This window comes from Zalophus californianus, chromosome 11 (assembly GCF_009762305.2).
Source record: "Zalophus californianus isolate mZalCal1 chromosome 11, mZalCal1.pri.v2, whole genome shotgun sequence".
NCBI lineage: Eukaryota > Metazoa > Chordata > Mammalia > Carnivora > Otariidae > Zalophus > Zalophus californianus.
Genome location: NC_045605.1, coordinates 75821583 through 75844165, shown reverse-complemented (window position 1 = coordinate 75844165; position 22583 = coordinate 75821583). Strand labels below are relative to the sequence as shown.

Here is a 22583-nt window from a genome sequence, read left to right as displayed (position 1 = left end):
GCTTTTTACTCCTTATTTTTTTCCTCCTTCTAAGTACCAGTACTGTAACAATTCTGTCAAAACAAGATGCTTAATTATGGCACCTCCGCTTTGGAGGTTATTAATGTAGACAAAACTATTGACATATTATATAAGATACAGCAGAGTGAAAAGTTTAATCAGCTGTAAAAACACTGCTCAATTAGATTCCAAATATGATGGGCCATCATAGAAAAATGATTATTGATATAATTCAGAAAATAAGGTCTTGGGTGGGGAATCTTGCTGAATAAGGAAGTGAGGGCTTACAGCATTCTGTCCAAGAGGAGAAAGACTGGCTATAAAAAGAAGAGCTTGATGTTCAGCTCTCTAATAGAAATCATTTGGTATCATGCCATGAATGGTGAGCTTGCAAAATGCACAGTGTGAACTAACACATACCTGGCTAGGAGTAGGTTCATAGCCAGAACTCAAAGCTTGATGAAAAATATACCCAAACCTTATATATTCATGGAGTGTGATCACTGTCATCTTTGACTTGTTCCTTATCATTATACCAATAATGTTGACCTCAACACTTTTTCTTGCCTCCGGGGTTTTGCACTGTTTTTCCCTCCTTGAGCCACTATTTTCTTAGGTCCTTGCACGTATGTGTCCTTCTCATCATTCAGGCTCAAAGCCACCTTCCCGGGAAGGGCTTCCATGATCACCATATCTTGTTTACCATACTCTCTCTAGTCACACAGGACACATTGCCTTGTTTCTCTTCCTCATTAACTTTGTCAATACCTGAAATCACTATTCTGATTATTTGATTACTGTTTTTCTCACTTAATGTAAACTTAATACCTATAGGATGTTTGTCTGTCTCATTCACTGTTATACTTCAAGTGCTGGAAAGATGTCTGGTATTAGTTCTTCTATCAACATTATAGAACAAATGGATGGACCTCATTTGGCATGCTATCTTTCTCCAGCATTGTGGAATTAGTCTTCAGCTTATTAAGAAAGGTCAATAATGTTATTTTCCTGCTGAGAAAATGATGTGGAAAGATTGACTAAGATCACTCACAAACTGACTGTGAAAACCTACTGGACTTCTCAAAATTTTAGAAGGAAAGGGAACATTTTAGGAAGAGAGCAGCAGAAGATGGGGAATTACCATTTAGTAAGGATCTATCATGTGCCAAGTAGTATGTCAGGTGGTTTAGTCATATTCCACACTTATTAATCATAATAATAACAACAAAATTCTTGGACCCTTATGTGCTCAACACAACTCTGAAATCTTTCATGTTATTCCATTTTCTCATTAAATCTTCACCATTAAACTTATGAGGTAGGTACTATTATTATCTTCATTGCACAGTGATGGACATGGCTTCTTGGCAGGTACTAGTTTCTCATTTAAGACAGGAAAACCAAGGTTAATACTAATTTTTTCAAGGCTACAAATCTAGTAAGTGACAGAATGTAGATTTGAACACAGATATTCTATAATCTACGCTTTGCTTTTTTCATGGCAAATTTATATATGTATGTAGTATGTTTGTATTCATGTGAGGTCTAACTCTGGTCAAGGATTGTTATTGATCCTTCAAAGGGGAGTGATGGGAGATTCTCCAATTGGTGAAAAATCAGTCATTTTCGGAGTGCCTACCCATGTGCTGAAATGGAATTTTTCTTAGAGTACCCAAATAGCATAAAGCACAGGATAAGCCACAACAGGCTTACGATGCAATGGTGGGGTGTAGTAAGTGATAAAAGAGTAAGATTGACTTGATTATGGTGTTAATTGATCGGTATGAATGTAAACTCAGGAGAAAGTTTTAGGGAGGGAGTACAAGATGCAGGCCACAGTCATCAGGAGAGGCTCCACAGTTAGGGTGAAGCTAGGGAAGGGTCTTCAAGGATGGGTAAGAATGAGGAGAACAGAGAACATCAGAGAGAGAAGGAGAGAGACTAGTGTTCCTAATGTACAGAGCAAGAAGCTGAGCATGCCGTGTGAAGGTATAAAAGAGTGGGAGAGGTTAACTACACGGGAACTGAAGAGGAGGGTCAGAGGTAGTAAGTGGCAGGTCCCACTAAGATGATGTTATTAAATGCATATCTCCTTTTCCTGCTCTCTTTTCCTGCAGGCATCTTCTTGGTATGGGTGCTAGAGGCAGTGTATGAAAAGAAGGAGGGGGAAAGGGAGGCTGTCTCCTTCTTTGGCAAGCACAGCTGATTGACCACAGGAGTCTTTAGGAAACATACTCTAAGAGCAGTTTGACAAAAATGGGCCCCTCTTCAAGATGCCCATTATAGCTAGGGATGAAATGGGTTTCTGCTGTGTAGAAAGGCACTCTGCCAATACAATTCACTGTGCTTCTGATCAGTTTTCTGTTTTTATGGTTAATTGCTTAACTAGGGGCTTCTGCTTTACTTCTAAGCCTGGGGATTTTTATGAGGACAATGTACTTTCATGGACTAAAGAGACTTAAAAAAATGTCTCACCCCTTAAAATTAATTCTGGCAGGGAAAGTCAGTATATAACATTAGCTGTTTGGGAGGCATGCTATCAATGAGAAAATTTGCTGTTGCCATCGCTTTAGCAGTACAAAGATAAATTGATGTTTACAAGAAAATTATCCTGATACGCAGAAATTCTAAAGTCAGTCTTTACCAAGTGTGCTTTATTTTGTTCAGAATTTTAAAAGGTAATTAATCTATATTCAACTGATATTCAATAATTAAATCTTTGAGGAACTACCATGTGTCCTGTGCTTTTATGTATATTATTTCATTTAATCTTAACACTCTTGTAATTTTATTAAAAGACCAAGGGTTAACCTTTGGTCCAAAGTCACAGACTGTGAGTAGGAAAATTGGAATTTAAGCCTGTGTGCTCTGACTCTATGTCTTAAGCTCTTCTTCCTTCACTGTAATGTGTTTATTTTCCAGCACTATATAGTTCCCTTACCTTGCTGGGGAATCATATTCCCTCCCTCCCTCTCTCCCCTGTTTCCACAGACAATTAATGGTATCTAAGTTCCAGGAGTTATTCTAGGAACTGTAGGTACAAAAAAAAAAAAAAGGCATTCCCCCACACTAGGAAGGAGTTATGAATCTAGCAGGAGGACTAAGTATTTAAATAATAAATGTGGTGGCATACCAACTATGCCACGATTATTCCACGTTAGTGGAGCACAGCCTTGACCCATTTTGCAAAGGACAATCCTAAAAGGCTTTGTAGTAAAAGTGACAGTGGAGCTGAGTTTTAAAAGATAAGTAAGCACTTTCAAGACCACCTAGAGACAAGGGCAAGCAGGGAACAGCATGTATGAAGGCACAGAGGTTTAAGAAAAACTGCAAGCAAAAGTCTCACATTTGCAAAAGCATGTGAAGAACCACAATCTATGCAGTCTTTCATAAATTCTCTCTGGGGTAATTAGCTTTCTGGGATATTACCAAGCTGCAGTAAATTTTCCTTTCTCAGCATTCTTGGGAATATCTGAAATACAGGACAAATATTCTTGCCACCAAACAATGTTAACATACTTAATTTGCATGCAACTCCGTGTAACAATACCTGTATTAAATGAAGTGGGGTGATTGCTTCCACACACAGTTTCTGGGCAACTTTATTCTGAAAGCCTTGTTAACATCACCCACAGAACTAATGTTATTCCCTTTACTGAGAGAATATTCTGGCTTAGGAGTGCATTATCGGTGTTTCCCTTGAAGCATGAACAGAACCAGGAAGTCCCTTCAATTCAAATGTTCTTCCTAGTACATTATAACACCAACTCTGCTTACGGTTGCATCATGCCCTTATTTCTTCCTCTCTCATATTTTAGGGAGACCCAGACCTCCTAGTCTTTATGCTCATTGTCTTGTCAACACTCTCCTAGGAAAAATTCTAGATTTATAAACACAAGGGTCATAACGACCCAACATCATTGGGAGAGGAAGACTTCTGCCTTCAATCTGTTGGTTACCATTTTTTTCTCCATTGACCTTTCTCCCTTGGCCAGAGTGTCACTGGATCATGCAGGGGTCACTCTGCTCATCCCTGTGTTACAGCCTTTCTACAAGACACATCACACACAAATCCTGCTGAGCCGGTACAGGTGTGTTCAGCAGGTGCCTCAGCTGTATCACACCTGCTGTCAGAAACAGCCCTTTACAGAAGCTCAGTGTGGGCTTTAACCACAGTGGGAAGCATGAAGGAAAACTCCTGCATTGGATTAGTCACCTCTAACAGGCTCATTAGGTTTGATGCCCACAATGAACAGATTGGTCTCAATTTAGACAAGATTAAGGTTTTTAAACCATTTTTACTGAGCTACTTTACTTGGCACCCTCTTCGAGAGCACAATGTTACAGTAGGTTTAGCTCCTCTCTTCTCAAAACATTTTCTCTGACTGGGATGATTACGACAGGCTTCTAACCATGACTCCTGGAGCTGCAGGGAAATGCAAGGGATGTCTACTCAACTGGCCTTGCGAGCTATTCTGATTCTCTGTGAGTGGCTTACAACCCTCGCTGCAAACACTCTTCACCAATTCAGCTCTAACGAAATACTGAAGTGCAGGGAGATAAGAATTTGAAAGAACAGAGTCTTGGGCTATGGAGATTGATAGATCTAGATTCAAGTTCTTGTTCCAATCACTTACTAATTGTGTGACTCAGGACACATTACAATTGGGAATGTGGCAATAGAAGAATTGGGGTCTGGGCTTCTTCAAGTGGTTTTCTTTATTTCACCCCAGAAAAAGAAGTAAATATTGAAGGGCAGGTAATCATTATCATTTGGTAATCCATTTTGTGATAGTCAAGTATTTTATTAGTAATCCCTAACATTATGTAGCCCTTAACTGTTCTACTTGCTTGGCATGTACTAGCTCATAATTGTCATAATGCACCTATGAGGAAGATGCTATCATTATCCCTGTTTTATAAATGAAGAGAAATCAAAGCTCAGGGAGATTAGATAGCAAACGTTTATTTGCTGCCATAAGAGGCACATTTTGTTTTTCTTCCTTCCCTGGATCCAGTATAGCACTGCGCTCTCATCCTGCTCCTTAGCCAGTATTGGCCACACCCTGCCCCTTCCTGCTGACTGGACTTGTTCTCAGGGCAGCTGGGTTTGTGGACCTGTGGACTTCCAAATGTGGAAGAAGCACCTCTATGGATACTGCTCAGGCCCCACTGCCTTCCCTAAATTTCACTCTGGGCATAGCCAGGCAGAGCTCAATAAGGGTAAATGCCGTATGTAATAAAACTTGCTTAAAATGAGATGTGCTTTTCAAGTCAGGAAAACAGGGAATTCCATTTTAAATCTCAGCATAGTACAAGGAGGAACATGTTATGTTCCTATATTAAAGTTCACAAAGATTCAGTATGAAGGATCTCATGGGAAGGGACAGTGTGTATTCTCAGTTCTCTGTAATTTTCATAAGTGGATTTTTTTCTGAGTAAATATTCTACTTTGCTTATTGTGCTCTTGAAAGCACATATGACTTCTCTGATCTTTTAGGATTCATTAAAGGCATATCTTACCTTTAGACACAGCATAAGCATATGTGCTCACCGTTTTGTTTTGTTTTCTACAAATGTGCACATACTTAACTAAAAAATGATCAGTGAGTCCTGCCCAACTATGACACCATATTTAGGGACTTCTCAAAAGATTTTTGCTGATTCCAGATTATCAAGATTAAAAACAAACAAACAAAACAAAACAAAAAGCACTAGAGCTTTCCCAAATCCATTCTGATTTTTTTTTTTTTCTTTTCTAAACCATCAATTAAATCCTCTAAGCCCAAGTATCTCAAACTTAGCTTTTGGGAGAGTTATTGTTTTTTTTTTCTTTCTTTCTTTTTTTTAACTTATAAGTCATGCATCTCATCTGTGTTGACAATACGTCACATTACATTTGTGGTGACAATAGATCTATTTCAAGGTTACTTTGGAATGGCCTTTGAGCACCCCATACTTGGGCTAGGACCATCGGTCTAGTTACAAAGTTAACCCTTCGTGCAGTGGACAGAGACCACCATCTTTGTCTAATGACGACAAAGGACAATCTATGACCAATGATAACTTTTTCTGGAGTTTCTACCTGGTGTGTGGCATATATAAATTAATACCATAGAAAAGATCTCAAGGCAGTAAAATAAAGTGTTTGCTGGCCATAAATGAGAAACTGGCTTTCGGAGGCCTGGGCCCCTGATCTGTTTGCTTCACAATCACACTGTCTCCAGCTGTGCACTGGTTCCTGGCCTCAGATGACAGTGGTTGGGTCAAACACGGCTCTGAGGCTTGTAGCTCAAATTGAATTATTTTCTCTTCTTGCTAACATCCCGGCATCTCGCTCTTTGCTGCCCAAGGCTCACCCCTATTATATTGTGTTCCTTCCTAGCCACCTCGGTGAAAGGTCATGGCTCTGTTTGCCTGATCTTTGTCACTATTTCCAACTTCTTAAACTGGTGACATTACATTTCCTTTCAGTCTTAACTTGGCCAATCAAAGGGCCATAAAAGTAAATGCCTAAAATTTACAAAATTCCAGAACAGCTCCACTTCTATACAACTGCCAGCACACCCAAAGACCCTATCCAAATAGTGTTCACCTACTAATGTCAAGTTACACCTGAAAAACTCTGGCAAAGCTATAAATGTGTGATGCATCAGAGCTGTCCTTTTTTATTGCTTTTCTCCTGGGTACTAAGGCAGAGGTGGGTTTTTATTTTTCACTGTCAGTATTTTCATTCACCTGATGGATATCAGAGGAATAATAATCCTTCAGTTTATACAATTAAGTGCTAATTATATTAGTTTGTTTTATGTCATACGCTGTGTGCCTATAGGAGAGGGAGAGTGGGAGGGCAAGACAGAAATTGGAGTAGAGACTGTTTTGCATTTTACTGCTACCCTAGTCTTTGGGATTCTTTTCCAGCTATTACGTCTAAAATTCCAGCAATCCATATTTGCAATCTGGGGTCAGGGCCATGAAGTAAGTCTGACAGAAGGGGGGCTGATAGTTATTCAATTTAAGTGAACCAGAAATCAAGTCCAGCATGGTCAGACACGCGGATAGCATGGGTTGAAAAAGAAAGAGAAGAAGAAGATGATGAACCAAAGCTATTTAAAAAAGGAACAGATAAGACAAAAGTTCTGGCCCATAAAAATTCAGAAACTAAACAATGGCATTTTATGCCTAGGCTATTAACAGCCCAACTTCTTCCTTTATCTGCCGGCGTCTTCATTGCAAACAGAACTCACCTGTCTTGAATCATATTTCCAGAGATTTGATTCTGTTTTCTAAGGTGACAGCCAATTAGACAAATTCTGCTCAGATGATCCCAATAGCAGTGGCTCTCAGCACTGGCTGCACGTTATCATCATGTCATCATCACTCGGTACGCTTTGGAAACATAAGGAAAGCCCAGGCCTACCACACACCCGTTAAATCTGAATTATCCTAACCCTTGCTACTCGACATGTGGTCCCTGAGTAAGTAGCATCAGCATAACCTAGTAGCTTGTTAGGAATGCAGACCCCCAGGCCCAACCCCAGACCCACTAAATAAGAATCTGAATTTTAAAGAGATCACCAGATGATTTACGTGCATATTAAAGCTTGAGAAATGCAGTCCCACGACCAGGCATCAGCAAATGTTTTCTTTAAAAACACAGACATAAAACAGTAAATATATTAGGCTTTGCAGGCCATAGGTAGTCTGCCACATAATTTTTTTTTTTTTAACAATGCTTTAGAAATGTAAAAGCATTCTTAGGTTGGGACATTCAAAATTAGACAATCACTAGATTTGGATCACCTTATAGTTTATGAGACCAATTTCCTAATGAAGGTATAAGGGTCAGGAGTTTAAATGTCTTACGTAAGAGGAGAGAGTAGTAGAGTGGGAACTAGGGTCCAGACCTGTCTTTATTCCTTCCACTCCGATATGGTGTCTCTGGTTGACATTTTACAATCTCTCAGGGGTAGTTGTATCATGACTGTGTCTGAGAAAGAACAAAGGACTAATACTATATGAGCAAATAATTTCAATGTATGTAAACTCATTTAATAATCTTTATATCAATGTTATGTGGAGTTACTATCATCATCCTCATTTTCATTTGAGGAATCTAAGGATTTAAAAAGTGAAGTAATTGACCCAAAGCCCTTATGTAGTAAGTGTCAAAGCTAGGACTCTTGAACTGCAAGGACATGTGGACCTCCCACACTGCATTGTCTTCACATTACTGTGTAAAGAGTAAAACCTATAAGCTTCTCGACCTTGGGTAAATATCAAAATCACACGTGGTGCTTCTTAAACATACAGACACTTGGACACCACCATTTTGATCCAAAAGGTCTGTATTGAGGCTTAGGCATCTGTATTTTAATGAACTTCCAACTTTCTAGGTGCCCAGTAAAGGATGATAAGCAATATATGAGTGTGAGACTTCACGTCTTCATTTCAAGTGTTGAAAAAAAGTAGGCAAAATCTAGGTTGTAATTCTAGAATACAAAGAGAAAGTCCCCACATGGTTCAGAACATTCAGAAGCATCTTTAAATCCAATCCAGCTCTGCTGAGACCCTGACACACTGCCTACACCTACTACCCCATTGGTGGGTCGGAGGGGGAGGAGAGTAGATTCTACTCCCTTGTCATCCACTTATTGGATATTGACTAGCTGTGGGCAGATTGTTTGGAGCCACAGTTACCATCTGCTTCCTGAAACCTCAGCATGTGCCTTGCTAATGGTGGGGATGCTCATCATGGCCCACCATCTGCACCATGAGGCACTGAAGTGGTTTATTTTCTCCAGAACGAGAACCACAGAGTCCCATCTTCTCTTCCTTTTCCAATAGCTCATATGCCTGACTTTTGTAAACAAACACCCTCACTGCCAGGCAGTGCCCTTATTTCTATGTATCCAACAGCTAGCCTGGTCTACTGAAACTTGGCAGTCTACTTAGTAGTGCTCCAGCACCCTCCAAAGTTCTGACCAAAGAAAGTTACAGCAGCTAATCGTTCTGCACCTGGATCTGAAGTAACATTCTTAATTTCCCTTCCTTGTCCTCTTCCAGACTCTCTCCCACTGTCCTGAGGATAAGCTTTATTCTCACTCCCCTCCCTGTGGCTCCTTCACATGGCAGAGAGCCTGCAAACCACTGGGCTTCCAATCCCCACTTACTGTTCCACAACACCAAGCTGTTGGCTGGGAAATGTATAGAGCAGTTGGTTAAAAACTCTTAAATCAATCTGGCTGTTTAAAACTGGAGACCAAAAAAAAATAAAAAAATAAAAAAATAAAATAAAAAATAAAACTGGAGACCGCCTTTGGCAGAAACATCCTTAAGAATCTTGCTTGGCTGGTATTTTTAATTAACACAGCTAAATGCCTCGTAGTATTAGTCTAGGCCAATAGGACAACATTAACAGAGAGACAAAGGCAGAGATGTTGACAGGGCTGAGACCTGACTTGGGGGAGCTTGGTTTTCATCTCATTGCAAGGTTAAATGAAGTCTCCCTAAATCCTTTAACACATTGCTTCTCTCAGACCTTAAGAAGGAGGTTGCTAGCAGAGTTCATTAGGGCGGTTCAGACTCAGGACTTTAAAAAAGTGAGGGAGTGGATTTAACTTATGTCAAATACCTCACAGTCAAAAATAGATATTCAACATACTTACCCACGAATAGTGAATAAGAGGATTTTAGACTAAGTATCATTAATGCATGGTCTTTTCATTCTCCAACAAACCCCAGAGGTAAATATTATTATCCCAGTTTTTGGATAGGGAAACTGAGATTCAAAAGCTTTAATTGACTCTTCAAGGAAGAAAGATGTAGTAAGTAAACAGTGGGTTCAAAATTTAAGTCAGTTCTTTCTAATTCCAAGTAATGACACTGTGATCACACTATGGCTGATTTAGTGAAGATCCTAACCAGTGAGCAAACTGCCAGTTGACACTTTGGGGAGTGCTTCCTACCTACAGGAGAGACAGTGCTCAGCGTAGCACACCTGATCAATCCCTCCAAGACAGGATGCTCAGGAGACGTCATTTGCAGTGGCCTAACTGAAGCTGTGCTAACATCGGGAGTGCAGGTCTTTGTGTTCTCTCTTGGTGAGAATTAGCTTGGGTTATGATCCAACTGCCTTGAGAAGGTATATTGGTAACAAAATAGAAGGGGCGGGGGAAGGGAGGAAAACAGAGACAAAGCTCCAGATTGGGGATGGGGGAGCTCCCTATTTTAGCCAGTGGTTGAGTTACAAATGCAATGAAGATTCAGGCTGGTTAACCTCTTCCTTCCCAACGTGTCTCTCTGCCTTATAGTCAATGTTTACAAAATGTTCTAGTATGAAGGTATAATTGGAAAGTAAAATCTTAGCTAGAGCTTAATTAACTAGATCATTTGCCTAGCACATTTTTTTTTTCTTTCTGAACTATTCTCGTCAAGAGAAAGAGACACATTTTGAGATAACAAGCTGACAGTTTAGATAGTTGAAGGGAAAATAAGATGTTTCCAGTATCCAGGTTGTGTCCTGGGCTTGGCACACATGGAGCCCAACAGCCTGCACCTAACTTAACTGTGTGATCATGGACACGACCACTCATTCTGTGAAGTCTTCACTCCCATTTGTGGCTAGTTGCAAGAGGTAGCTGTGGGGTGGGCAAGCATCCAGCTACCACCACCTGAATACTGTCACTTAAACCCTTTGTGTTTCCGTTTTCTCATCTATAAAATGAAGATATAATCACAGATTTTGAAGAGTTATTTTGAAGATGAATTACGGTAATATTTTCAAAACTTTTGTAACCTGTATAGTACTGTACATTTAATAACAGTTGATATTATTTGAGTACTTAACTATATAATGAGCACTATTCTAAGATACATATGTAAATATGCACACATACACATATGTTAATTTTTGGATAGCAATTCACTTAAACTTCACAACAACATGTGGTAGAGAATATTATCCATTTTAATTATGAGGAAACTAAAGCACAAAGAGTTTATATGCATATAAGAATTATTATCATTCATTCAAAAGTATTTGTTAAGCACATACTTGGGTTCAAGTACTTCTCTCCTTTTATCTTTTTTTCTCTTAACTCCTCTACTTCTCTCCCCTTTCTCCTTCCCTTCCTCTTTTTCCCCCTCCTCCTTCTTCCTCTTCAGATAATAGAGAAAGAATGCAGGGCTCAGAAGCAAAAGATCTGTGCCAAATCCTGGTGTTATGTGATCTTGAGCAAATCACTGTGTTTCCCTGTATTTATTTTCGCCAATCTCATAGGCTGGTTGAAATAATGAGAATATACGTCCTAATTTAAGAAGCTTATGTAAAGATAATGTAGTGAAAGTGTTACCACTGACATTACAACTATTACTAGACAATTTCTAAGACCCTCTCACTCCTGACCTCCTATGAGTCATGATTTCCTATCTCTAACACAATGCAGAACCCATGCAATAGGATGATGACTCAGGAAGCCATCCAGTCTCAGAGCAGGCCAGCAGATTGGAGTGCAACCTTTAGTTAACCAGAAAATAAAAGCGGCTAATCTGCACTTTGAACAATCTGGTTTATGGATGTATTTAGTCTGTATTGAATAAGGGCTGATCTGCCTGGGAACCTGATATGGTAGGAGACAAGACAAACTACTGAATATGAAAAGGTATATAAGTTATGATAGCAAGTTGTCACATTCTAGTAACCGAATTAAATTATGGATTCTTATGAGGAAAAGAAATGGAGACTGTCTGCTCTCAAAGGGCAAGGAATAAGTCAACTGAACTTGCCCTATGAAGCACTCATCTGTTCATGTGGTTGCTGAATACATGCTTATTGATGGTGAGCAGGGAGCAATTAGGAATTGGGAGAACAGGGATAAGCCTTGAAAACATTGGTCAGAAAATCTTTGGCCACCATTCTAGCCAACTGAATGAATCTGTGAAAAGCCCTGGTGGTTTTCATTTAATTTAGTCACAATCAGTAAGCCTTGACCTTGTGACAGACACTGAGCTAGACTCTAGTGATACAGCGATGACTGCTTCTCTCAAAAAGCTTTGTATCTGTCGCATTAGTTGGCTTGGTTGTGATGATATGTTGGGGCTCTTGTGAGGAGAGAAAATGTCCCAACCATGGCGGAGTTTGGAAATTTATTGGATAATAGAAGTTTTGCTGGGATAGAATAAGAGAAACCCAAGAGACCCAAGTGAGTCCAGCAAACTCTCCAGACTGGGGTTCAGAGGAAGAATGCACAGCAGAAGGGTTCTTACATAGCCATAGATTGCCAACCATTGAAGCATCTGAGTTTCATCAGTAGGAAAGTCATGGGGAGCAGCCTTCCTTCTATTGAATCATGAAAATTCCCCATGTGTGTTTGTGTATATGAAGGGGCAGGAGGATTAAGCTCTTGTTTTCAAACTAATATTCATTAAATGCTGGTATGCAAAATGTTAATTAGTAATTCAAACAGAAAGGATTCAATGCACAAATAATTTCAAAAAATGTTGTGTCTGGGGTGCCTGGGTGGCTCAGTTGGTTGGGCATCTGCCTTCCGCTCAGGTCATGATCTCAGGGTTCTGGGATCAAGTCCCGCATTGGGCTCTCTGCTCTGCGGAGAGCCCATTTCTCCCTCTGCCCCTGCTCTTCTCTCTCTCTCTCTCTGTCAAATAAATAAATAAAATCTTTAAAATAAATAAATAAAATAAAATAAAATAAAATAAAATGAAAAATGTTGTGTCCACGTATTACAGAGCTCCATGAAGACTTTACCATGCCAATGCATCTCATAAATCTCTAAGAAAGGTAAAATCCTGTTACTGTGCATGGGGCCAGGACTAGCCTAGAGTTGAACCATGTTAGCATTAGAACCAGTGACCGACTGACCAGTCACACAATTCCCACTGGGAATATCCAGGCGGAAAGAATTCTGCAAACATTTTAGTGAGGTCTTTGCATATGTCCTTACCATCTGGAGGAGTGCAACATGACTCTCAATGCTGCCTTAAGCCATTCAAACTCCCAGACCAGTGCTTTGTATCAGAATTTCTCTTCTTATATCATGAATCACACATGGACACCCTACACTTATAAAATTCCATTTAGTTGCCATGATGTATTTGGTAGTCATCAGCAAGTGACTGTTGCCCCTATTGACTATTATGGATTCAACGCGTGATTGCATGCACCTGCATGTTTGTGTGTGTGTGTGTGTGTGTGTGTGTGTGTGTGTGTGTGTGTGTTCTCTTTTCAGAAGACAGATCAGTAGCAAGTTCCCTGCTATTGTGTGAGTGCTAAATGCCACAGCGCACGGTCATTTATTGTATCCTAAATTGTTAGTGGCATTAATAACTGTGGAACTATGGCTGTATTTGTTGTGTCAGCCAGAAATATTCCCTCTATTAACTTGTGGATAACAGCAGCAGCTTGTCTAATGAAAAATAATGACCTTAAAACAAAGGACTCCAAATAATTTGATTCCACTGAGAAGCCAATAACAGAAAAGCAGGGCATCCTCTTCAAGTTCCCACATTTCCTGTAGCACTCGTTCTGAATGACTTTATTAACTGTGTCTCCGGTGTGGGAGATGTAAAAATTAGTATGAATATTTTTCCCCTTCACTCCTTAGGTCTCTGAGGGTCTGAACAATGCAGTTGAAGTGGTTGATTGTAACATTCTATTGGTTAAATTAACCTCCTAGTGTGTGATGCTTCAATTCAAAAATGGATCGCAACATATGCAGATCTAATAAGCTGAAGAGCCTGGACTTTTTTTTTTTTTTGATAGAGGAGGTGGGATTTCTCCATTCCTCTCAGTAAGTTGTAAGGTTATAAGACATAGGAAACAATCAAATTCCCAGCCCAATAAAAGATTTTTTCTTTTTGCATATTGCCGTGCCAATTCTAAATGTGCAATTGCAAAATGGCATCTTGGCTTATAAGGCACACTAGTTTGATTGTTTGGATTATAAAGTCATTTATTTATGTACCCATTTGTATACAGTCTTCATCGCTACAGCATCTGGGAGTCTGACATTACTTAAAAAACACAATTAAATTTGAATACCTCATACTGGAACCTTATTATAAACTTGTTATTTCCTTCTCCTTAATTTCATCCCATTACTCCTAATTATAGTTTTCTATCATAAACAGTTCTTCAATTATTTCTCCCCTGGGGAATTTACAACCCAACACGCAACCTTTCTTCCTTCCTCCCACCCCTATTTTAGTCTCCTGAACAGTGGCACTGGGGTCCATGCAGCCCACACTTTCTATTTCTAGAACATTTGTGTGAGAGGCTCCTTAGAGAACAAAGGTCCTGCTCAGGTGAGTGCAATTTATCTGTAACTAAATGCAAGGTCAAAAACAGATGAAGCTGACAGCTTGGCCTTTAATTTTCGCTAGAATCCAGTTAAAGTTGCTCATTTTCTTTAAAACCCCATTTCTTTATTTATAAAATATGCATAAAAATTTTGTTCTACCTATTTCATGGGATATTTTGGGCTTATAAATCCAGAAGAGTGTTTTTAAACCATGTAGTCTTATTTAAATGTCGGGAAACAGTGATACATAGCTAATGCTCATAGAGCTCTTTTTGTGTGTCAGGCACTGTGCTAAGGAGTGTATCTGCATTCTTTTATTTATCCCCTCAACAACCCTTGAGGTATTATTTTATTCCCATTCACAGGCGAGCAAAATGAGGCACAGAGAGGGAAAATAGTCTGCCCAAGGTAAAATAATAATAATAATAATAATAAATAAGTAAAAAAAAATAAATAAATACTAAGAAGAAACAAGGCCAGAATTCAAATACAGCTCTTTCTGATTCTATAATCTGACTCAAAGTAACAGAACTGGAGAGCAGATTGAAGGTATCCACCATCTCTATTTTGGAGGCAAAACCTCACGGGAGCCTGAAAGGTGGTCAGGGTAGGAATATTATCTATGCTTGATTAATGAGAAATGTAATGCTAAATTGAATTTTCAAGAGTAGGCTGGGTTTAGAACTATGGAACTGGTGTTGTGATGATTAATTGAAGTGTCAGCCTGAGTGGCTATAGGTGCCCAGATTAAACATTGTTTGTGGGTCTGTCGGTGAGGGTGTTTCTGGATGAGATTAGCATTTGCACTGGTGGATTCTCTAAAGTAGATTGCCCTCCCCAACATGGGTGGGTCCCATCCTATCCATTGAGGGTCTGAATAGAACAAAAGGTAGAATAAAAGGTATTTATCCCCCCCTTCTTTTTCCTGCCTCACTAATTGAGTCAGGAAGTCACATCTCTTCTCCTGCCCTCCAAAAGGAATTTATTTCATAGGCTCCTCTGGTTCTCCAGCCTCCAGACTCAGACTGAATTACACTGCCAGCAGATGGCAGATCCTGGGACTTCTCAGCCTTCTTAATGGCATGAGCCCATTTATCTATCAAGATCTAGTTAATCATCTCTCTCTCTCTCTTTCTATGTATGTATATCTGTAAATACCTATATACGTATAATCTCTCTTTCTCTATATATCTGTAAATACCTATATACATGTAATCTCTCTCTCTATATATATATAGATAGATAGATGATATATAGAGAGAGTATATATATATATATATATTCTCTACTCTCCTATTGGTTCTGTTTCTCTGGAGAATCCTGACTATGTAGGTATAAATAAAATGAGCAGGACCCCCACTGTGGGGAGAGGTCAGGGATCTGTAAATGATTCCATTTTGCTAAAACACAGGCTACACAAAGGGGTTAACTGAGAAGTAAGGCAGGCTGGGCCTTATTACAGAGAGCTTTGAAGACAGGTGAGAGAGTCTGGATTTTCTTTAGCAAAATAAATGATCCATTTTAGGATTAATTTTCTCAAACAGTATAAGAAGAAGAGGAGGTATAAAAGAGGAGTAAAAGGGGGGGCCCTGGGTGGCTCAGTCAGTTAGGCTTCCGCCTTCGGCTCAGGTCATGATCCTAGGGTCCCAGGATCGAGCCCTGCATCGGGCTCCCTGCTCTGCGGGGAGCCTGCTTCTCCCTCTGCCTGCCGCTACCCCCTCCACCAGCGCTCTCTCTTTCTCTCTCTCAAATAAACAAACAAAACCTTTTTAAAACACAGAGTAGAAGGAAGAAGACAAAGAAAGGAAGCAAGGCTAGGAGGTGGATGAAGGAATGGAAGCGAAGAGGAGGTGGAGGAGGAGAAAGAGAGCAACAGCAACAAGAACAAAAGACCTGGCATTTCCGGGGTCCGTTCAGAGACAGAAGAGAACTTGCTATCCTCCACACTCCCACTCTCTACCCACTCTCCCTCACACTCAACACACAGTCCAGGTAAACTTGAGCCCATGTCCCTAATCCTAAAGCCGTGTCCGAAATACCTAACCTCCATGCTGCTGGCTGCTTGGTGCTAAGGCTCGAGCCTCACTTAGATGGCACTTCAGTTTGAGAAAAGTCATTCCCTGGGCAGATACATGATGTAATGGCTGCTTCAGCAATTTTGTTTAGAGGAGTCAAATGGCTCTCTATAATGAAGTACTAGGACTTTTAAGTCTCTCTTTCATGAAAAAAGGAAATAGAGGCAGTATTTCTGGACACTCGCAGAAGAGAGGATTTGAAGACAGGTTTTATGAGAGAAGGTGAAGTGAGGCCTCCACAACCTGGTGAGAAGCCAGAGCCCACAGAAGTTGGTAACTGCAAACTTTAACCTCACAGAGGGCTGATGTGTTCAATTTTAAGTTGTTTTCTGATTGGTTCTGTAATTCTGCTTTTGTTTTCCCTCCATCTTCCATGAACTCTGCTTAGACAGCTTATGTAACCAATGTGGAGAAAATACGGTGTGGGAAAGGGGCAATATGCTTAAGTTTTGGAGCAAAGCAGACCAAATTTAGAGTTGAAACAGCTCCAGATCTTGGCAGGGCATCAGGGTCCATCTGAGAGAGGTCAAAACTGAGTTGGAAACTGGACCTGCCCTTGGGGCAGTAAGCAACCCGAATCCTCCCCCACTCCAGGAATTCTTAGGCACCTGGCAAGGCATTTGACTTCTCACACTTTATGAGATTGGGGTCTGGGGTTCTTTTATTCAGATACTAAAGCAAGGTGGTTCAGAATGCTGGGGGATCCAGTGATGTCTGGACAATGTAAATAACTGTGATTGTCTATGGTCTTCCCTGTTTGCTGCTGTATTATTTATTTCCTCTTCTAAAAATAAGGGGTTTAAATAGCTTCCTTTAGCATCAAAGGTCTCCTGACTGTTGATGATAGCACTTTTCTTCAAATTACTGTCAACATCTCACTCTGTACCAAAGTGTAGGTTAGGCCCTGGGTTACTGGCCAAAGGCAGAAAGCATTCTGTTCTCACTTATTATTGGAAAATATTGGACCTAAAACTATTTCAAGTATTATTTTTTACCCTTTGCTCTTTTTCACATGCTATTTGGACAATTCTTATTAGAGATTTTCTCCTTGATAAGGGTAATTCTATTGAACTAATAATTTGTGAGCAGTAAACACACTTATGGTTTCGATACCCAGCTGTACCATCCTGGTTGACTAGAAGTACGTAGGAAAAAGTTGTTCACTTTCCCTGGCTTGTTGTAGGCAAAAGGCCCTATCCAAAAGATGCCACACAGGAGATGCTTAGCATGGATAGAAACAATCTAATTGGATATGAAATGCAATATTTACATGTTGATTTATACCTTTTGAATGTCCTGTAGCTACTCTTTACATCCTTGTAAAAAAAAAAAAAATCTAAGTATTTGGTAAGTGCAGGGTTTAAATAGTTACTGAGATTCATAGCAAATAGGACTAATTTGCTTTTCAGGAGGCCTCTTTTACCCTTGCAGTTTTCTGAAGATAAATCATTTGACCTCAGGCTCACAGGAAAGATAAGCCCAAGAGAGAAGTATGACTTGGAAATAGCGGGGCCTCAGCAAATGCTGAGCCATGAGGGCTGAGTTCACCAATGGGGACCTGAAATCATATAGATTAGGGGCTTGCTCAAAGTGATAATGAGTGGCTGACACAGCCAGAGCAAGAAACTTTTTCTCTGAACTACCAAACTGGGGATGTTTCCACTACATCCTACCCCTATAATAAGCCATTAGAGTCAGCCAACATGCTTGAGCAATATGTGCCTAAATTTTCCCATATTAATGTGAAGATCAACCTCTATCCTTCAAACTTTCCCTTTAAATGGATGGTTTTCCTGTCTTGTCTTTGCCATATTAATTAACCACAGGAGTCTTTTTGTGTTTTTTAAGTTAGTTTCTCGTTCAAGATCTTCTGATGGTCATTAGATGTCTTGGAAGTAAAGCTTCCTAATCTTACACTGGTAATCAGAGCTTTTTATAATCTAATGAAGTGGCAATTCACCTTTGTCTTCCATTCATAAAAAAATAGCACTTCCCATTATGGAGTACTATTCAGTACTAGACACTTTACATTTACGATCTCTTTTAACCCAATGAAATAGGCAATACTGTTATTCTCAATTTTCTAGATAACATTGTAGTGCTAGAGAAGTTAAGTAACTGGATCAAGGTACTGAAAAAAATCAGAAGTAGGATTCAAATTCAGGCTATCAAACCTATCCAAGGCTTAACTCTTGAGCTGAGTTCCTTCTTGGCAGCAGCCTATCCCACCTCTTCAAACTGGTCAGGATCCATACTTCCCACTGTCTACTTTGCTTATTCTCACAAGCCTCTGCTTATCATCTACTACTCACCCAAACTGTCTCTCTTTTATTGTCTATCCAAGCCCTTCTTTAAAGGCCTGGGTTAATTTCCTATTGCTGTTGTAATGAATTACCATAAACTTGGTGGCTTATAACAACAACACACATTGATTACTTTTTAGTACTGGTAGTCAGAAGCTGAAAATGGGTCTTACAAGGCTAAAATCAAGGTGTCAGTAAGACTGCATTCCTTCTGGAGGCTCTGGGGAGAGAGTCATTTCTTTGCCATTTCCAGCTTCTGGAAGCTGCTTGCATTCCTTGACTGATTGCATCTCCGACTCCTGCTTCCATCCTTACATCTCCTCTGACTCTGACCCTCCTGCCTCCCTCTCTCTTTTATAAAGACCTTTGTTAATATATTGGGCTCACCCAGATAATCCAGGACAATCTACCCACTTCAAGATTCTTAATCACAACCAAACAATCCATTTGTCATGTGAGGTAATACATTCACGGGTTCCAGAAATTGAGACATAGACAACTTTGTGGGGTCTTAATTCTGCCTTCCACAATGACCAATTCTAATCTCTTTGCCACTCTCAGGGTTTCCTGAAAGCCTCCATCAGCAAGCTGTCCCATTCTATATCTTACTGCTTGTACCTTCAGAGCTTTGAAAACTTTGCTTTCCATTCAGTTGTATAATTTTGAAAATTGGGTTCCATATGTTGTGGGCTCAGACTGTCTCAGCTACAACCTTAGAGATTATCCAGGGCAGGGATAACAAAGAGGTTTCATCTTTTTTTTTTTTTAATATTTATTTATTTGACAGAGAGAGAGAGAGAGAGACAGAGAGGGAACACAAGCAGGGGGAGTGGGAGAGGGAGAAGCAGGCTTCCCACGGAGCAGGGAGCCTGATGTGGGACTTGATCCCAGGACCCTGGGATCATGACCTGAGCCTAAAGCAGATGCTTAACAACTGAGCCACCCAGGCGCCCCAAAGAGGTTTCATCTTAAATATCACATCCATGCAGCTGGTAGAAGTAGCTCAAGGATCTGTGTTGGGAGGATTTTGAGGCTACTTCTGGTTTCAAAACAAAGAAGGCTATCATCAAATAGAATGTCTGCCATGAAGGCAAGAAGTGAAAATGGCTTGAGGGCCACATGCTGGCCACTTCTGCTCTTCCCTCCTATCTGTCCATCTTCAAAATGAGGAAAAGCAGTTGGAAAAGGGCAACCAGCTTTTACAGAGGGCCTACTGTATGTCTGGCACTGTTCTGGTATATATTATCTGTTCCAGATAATATATACCAGAACTATATGTTCTGGTATATTATAAATTTAGCTTCTTTGACCCTCATATTGACCTTATAAATAGAAGCAGAAATTAGGGTTCAAAAGTTTATAAAACATGTTCAAGTGTCCACTGGAATACCTTGGGACAAAAACGAGATCTATCATACTCACTTTGGCAGCACATGTGCTAAATGCTAAAATTGGAAAGACACAGAGAAGATTAGCATGGCCCCTGCACAAGGATGACATGCAAATTCATGAAACACTCCATATTTTTGACAAACAAAAAAACAGACTCTTAACTCTAGAGACTAAACTGGTTACCAGAGGAGAGGGAGGTTGGGGGGATAGGTGAAAGAGGTGAAGGGGATTAAGAGTACACTTGTGGTGAGGAGCATTAAGTAATGTATAGAACAGTTGAATCACTACATTGTGCACCTGAAACTAATATAAAGCTGTATGCTAATTACAATGGAATTAAAAAAATACAGATCCATCTAATTGCAAATCCAATTCTGTTCATTTTAATAAACTAGAGCTTTAAATGATTTACACAAGGCCAAATGCAACTAGAAACAAAGTTAGATTAGAATTATGATAAACACATTTCCCCAAAAAACACAGGACATAGAGATGGGCACATGACCACAATGCTGAATACTTAAACCTGGGACTTTTATAAGAAACCTAAAGGTTTGCAGTTAACTACAACCAGTTATCGACACATAGAGCAGAGTTCTTTGTGTTGGACTACATTCAATGATCATAGGACATTATTCAGTTCCCTGAGTGAAAACCTGGCTGATTTTTTGGCATTGAGATATTCCTTTCTTTTACTTACCTTGGGGTATTTGTCTTTGTTTTTTTAAATATTTTCCTGTAAATCAGAGCTTACTGTTTCCTCTTTCCCCGTCTTTATTAATCTGAATGGATTAACATGCCCTAGAAACTGGAGTTCTTTTTTTAAAATAAGAGATTTATTTATTTGAGACAGAGAGAGCAGGGGGAGGGGCAGAGGGAGAAAGAGAGAATCCTCAAGCCGACTCCCCGCTGAGCATGGAGCCCAACTCAGGGGTCGATCCCAGGATTGGGAGATCATGACCTCAGGCAAAATCAAGTCAGCTGCTTCACCGACTCAGCCACCCAGGGTCCCCCAGAAACTGGAGTTCTGACAGAGATGGCAGGAGAACCAGCTATTCCAGCTCCCAGCCCAAGGGCCCCCGTGCTAAGGAAACATTTGCCTCAAGCTGAGAACCTTTTGCTAGGGTGCCGCTTGTTAATGAAACTCCCTGTAATCAGGTCAAAATCAGTTTCCAAGCAGTGAATCATGTCACTGTCTTGCTTAAAATGCTCCAGGGCTCCCCATCTCTTTCTAGGGAAAAGTCCCCTGCTTATTCTTGGCCACAGCGCCTTCCTGGTCTCACAGGCTGTTGCACCACCAGCCTCATCTCCCACCTCTCTCCCTCTCAGTCAGCCCACTCAGCACCTTCCTGCCACCTGCTTTGCTGCTCTTAATCCTCTTATCTGGCTCCCAGGTTTTTGTTGTCCCCTGAATTCTATCCCTAGGTTCCACTCGCCTCCTGCCATGCCCAACACAGCTGTTTGAGTCAGTTTTTAAAATGCAAATATGACCTGTCATTTTCCTGCTCAAATTCCTCTAGTGGCTTCCTTTTATCCAGGCCAGTGGTTCTGAAGCCTAACTGATACCAGGGTTGTATAGATGTAGCTCTGAGTCTCACCACCCACTCCATCCCCTAGCCAAGATTCCAATTCAGAAGGTCTGGGATGAGGCCAATAATAATAACTTCCAAAATCTTCTGGTCATTCCAATGATGAACCAGGCCTACAGGGTATGCCCATGTCCCTCACCAGCACATAAATGAGCCCGCCGGTTTGATCCCATTCAGATTCACACTTCCTTACAATCTACGCTAAACCTGACCACCCCACCTCCAACCTCCAGGACTGCTAGATTTGGGCTACTCTGACTTGCTGTTCCCGGCACAAAACATGCTCTTGGCTATCTCCGTGCTTTTATACAGAACATCCTATTCTCTCGATGAGGGAAAAGTTAACTCTGTGAAAGTAGACTTCCAAATCCAGCTCAGGCATTCAGTTCTTGATGAATATCTACCATCCCCTCAGACTGAGACCATCACTCACTCCCTCTGTATCACTTCTGGTTACTGTATTTTGCTTATTTCATATGCAATGCTCTATTTTATAAAATAGACAACATTTATTTTATGCATTAAATAATAAGCTTCTTCTATTCCAGCCAAACCTGCCAGTGTGCCAGAGTTACAACTCCTTTTTATGTATATAACTTACAAAATGTTTTTATTCCTACAGTATTGTATATGATCCTTACAACAGCTTTCTTTTGAGATGAGGGAAATGACATTCACAGACCTGGCTTGCCCCATATCACACAGAAAAATAATGAGAACTCAGCTTTCTTACTCCAACGATGTACCATATGTGACCTACAATATACTATGATGTATATCTTATGGTGTGCCATATAACATTTCAAGTTAATAGAGGACTCACATAGTAAGTACAATATATAGGATATCAAATTTCTATTAAGCAATGTAATAAACTAACCTGTAAAAAGGCTAAATTATATTTTT

The 22583-nt window shown here is 40.2% G+C and overlaps 1 pseudogene; it reads left to right on the top strand.

Annotated features, from left to right (window-relative positions):
* The first annotated feature begins 20124 nt into the window (after positions 1-20124).
* Positions 20125-20224, top strand: LOC113915672 (annotated as a pseudogene).
* The last annotated feature ends 2359 nt before the right edge of the window (positions 20225-22583 follow it).